At 40.8% G+C, this 2,583-nt stretch overlaps 1 non-coding gene across 1 annotated transcript; it reads left to right on the top strand.

Moving 5' to 3' along the window:
* Nucleotides 1-2,108: 2,108 nt before the first annotated feature.
* On the top strand, nucleotides 2,109-2,215 carry LOC122682379. Its single transcript, XR_006337381.1, has one exon. It is a non-coding gene; the product is annotated as a U6 spliceosomal RNA (small nuclear RNA).
* Nucleotides 2,216-2,583: the final 368 nt, after the last annotated feature.

Raw genomic sequence — 2,583 nt, 5'->3', positions numbered from 1 at the left:
CCAAAGGCTCCTGTGCCCATGTGGGAGGCCAAACTTTTAATCACTCTATATCCCTTTCAAGGTTGGGGAACAATATAACAATTTCCTGGCAGTAATCGCTAGTCGTCAGCAAATTACACGAACAACGAGACCTGATACTGTCTTTCCTCCTTCCTTCTTTCTTTTCAGAAATTTAGTCCAACAGAAATTTCCCAGGTCACCTTTCTTGCCGTGTGACTTTAAAACCCTTCCAACAACCTCAGACACTTCGCTGCAATGTTAATGAGTGAACAAGCCCTGTTAACAAATGTCAAAGGAGGAAATTCAACTTTGAGCTTTAACTAAAAAGAGGGGCATACAAACATAGGATTTACAAAGAAGTCTGTTTAGACTAAAATGTTCAGAATAAAAGTTTTAAGATATTAAGTCCACATGTTAATGCCTATAGGAAGGCTGCCATTTACTTCTATCAATGTATATTTTGTCTGTGTAAAGCAATTTATAAAATCACTCAGGAGCTTAATTCTTCCTTCTATGGGAAGTTTTTGAAACTTGCTGTCCAAAAGCCCACTGGTTGTACTACACTGATAATTATTGAGCATTCATACAAACCAAGGACTTTTGATCTACTAAACAAGTTGCCACACTGTCCCAAATGCATTTAAAAAGCATTCAATTTATGAAATCTCTACTTTGTAGATTAACATCTAGTAAGAGGCTCCCATGTAACAATCATGGATTTTTATGGCTATTTCTTTTTCCTCCCTGCACCAACCCCCTCACCTTCCTTTCCTCCCTCCTTGCCTTTTTGCCACTTGTCCTCCAATGGCTGTATTTCTCATATCTCTTAAATTATTAAGTGTATTTAACTGGTAAACTTTTAAAAAAATTTTAGTAGATGGAAAATGCAATTAGTGACCCTTGCCACTGTATTTCCTCATGTCCTCCTCTCCTGCCTTGCTTTTCTTACTTTGCCTTTGTCCTCTTGCAAATGGGAATGTGAGAAAGCCTCATCAAGATTTGGGGGGAAAGGTAATGAGGATCCATCGCTGGTCCATGTGCTAATTAAAGTGGGAGTTGGCATGCTCTGCTAATTAACCTCTGCATCCCAGCTCCTCGGCTGTGACCTCACTCTTTGATGTAGCCATTGTGTGGCTCTGCTTCCAACCTCAGCTGTAAAAAGCCGACCCCAGCGTCAGTTGGCAGATGTGTACAGTTGGAATCATCTTCTGGCCTTCCAGCAGAAGCTGCATGGTTCCTGCTCTGCTCTGAGCCAAGCCGGCGTGTCCTCCCTCTCTTTCTTTCCTGGCTCTGCTGTTGGACGTGGCTGGCTTGTAGATGACTGTGATCTGGAGTAAACGTTTCTAAGACCTGTCTTGGACAAGATTATGTGTCTCAGTGGCTACCCCAGCACCCTGGCTTCCCTGCGTTTGCCCTCAGTTCCAACACAACTTCTCTCGGACTTCCTCCTGTTCAAGCAATTACTCAGATCTGCTGAAGAGAGTCCAGATATTTACACCCAAACTCTTAACACTTCTTCTAAAAATTGCTCTCTGGGTCCACTTTGTATCCAGTAACATACATGTGTACTCAGTCATGTCTGACTCTTTGCAACCCTATAGACTGTAGCCCACCAGACTTCTCTGTCTATGGGATTTTCCAGGCAAGCATATTGGAGTGCGTTGCCATTTCCTCCTCCATTATACATTACTGCGTATATAGTAAACAGCAGGAATTGTATAGGCCCACCTAATGACTCCACTGATTCTCGTGGTCAACATCCAGAATTTACACCTACTGCACCCATGCTATACCTGGATTTGTTCCCAAAAGCATTCAGGTTCCAGTATAGTCACTTATTTGCAGCAGCATCTACTACAGGATTTAAAATACCCAGATATTGTGAGAAAAACAATCTGGTGCCTCTGTTTTTGGGTAATTTGCCAGCACAGAGAAGTTGTTAGGTCATAGAGTTTGTACATGTCAACCCTCTTAGGATCCCCAACTGGGTCTGAGAGCTAGATTGACAAAGATGAACAGGAGAAAAGTAGACTTGCTTGTTTAATATAGGTTTTACATGACATGGAAAACTTTATAAGGAAATGAAGCTCCAGAGAAACAGAGCTATAGTGCTCGCTTTGGCAGCACATATACTAAAATTGAAACGATATAGAGAAGATTAGCATGGCCCCTGCGCAAGGATGACATGCAAATTCGTGAAGCATTCCATATTTTTACAATGGAAAAAAGACAGCCTCTTTAACAAGTGGTGCTAAGAAAACTAGTCAACCACTTGTAAAAGAATGAAACTAGAACACTTTCTAACACCATACACAAAAATAAACTCAAAATGGATTAAAGATCTAAATGTAAGACCAGAAACTATAAAACTCCTAGAGAAGAACATAGGCAAAACACTCTCCGACATAAATCACAGCAAGATCCTCTACGACCCACCTCCCAGAATATTGGAAATAAAAGCAAAAATAAACAAATGGGACCTAATGAAATTTAAAAGCTTTTGCACAACAAAGGAAACGATAAGCAAGGTGAAAAGACAGCCTTCAGAAGGGGAGAAAATAATAGAAAATGAAGAAACAGATG

Source organism: Cervus elaphus, chromosome 23, assembly GCF_910594005.1.
Source record: "Cervus elaphus chromosome 23, mCerEla1.1, whole genome shotgun sequence".
In the NCBI taxonomy this organism is placed as follows: domain Eukaryota; kingdom Metazoa; phylum Chordata; class Mammalia; order Artiodactyla; family Cervidae; genus Cervus; species Cervus elaphus.
The sequence above is the reverse complement of the archived record's forward strand: the minus strand, read 5'-3'. Positions and strand labels throughout refer to the sequence as shown.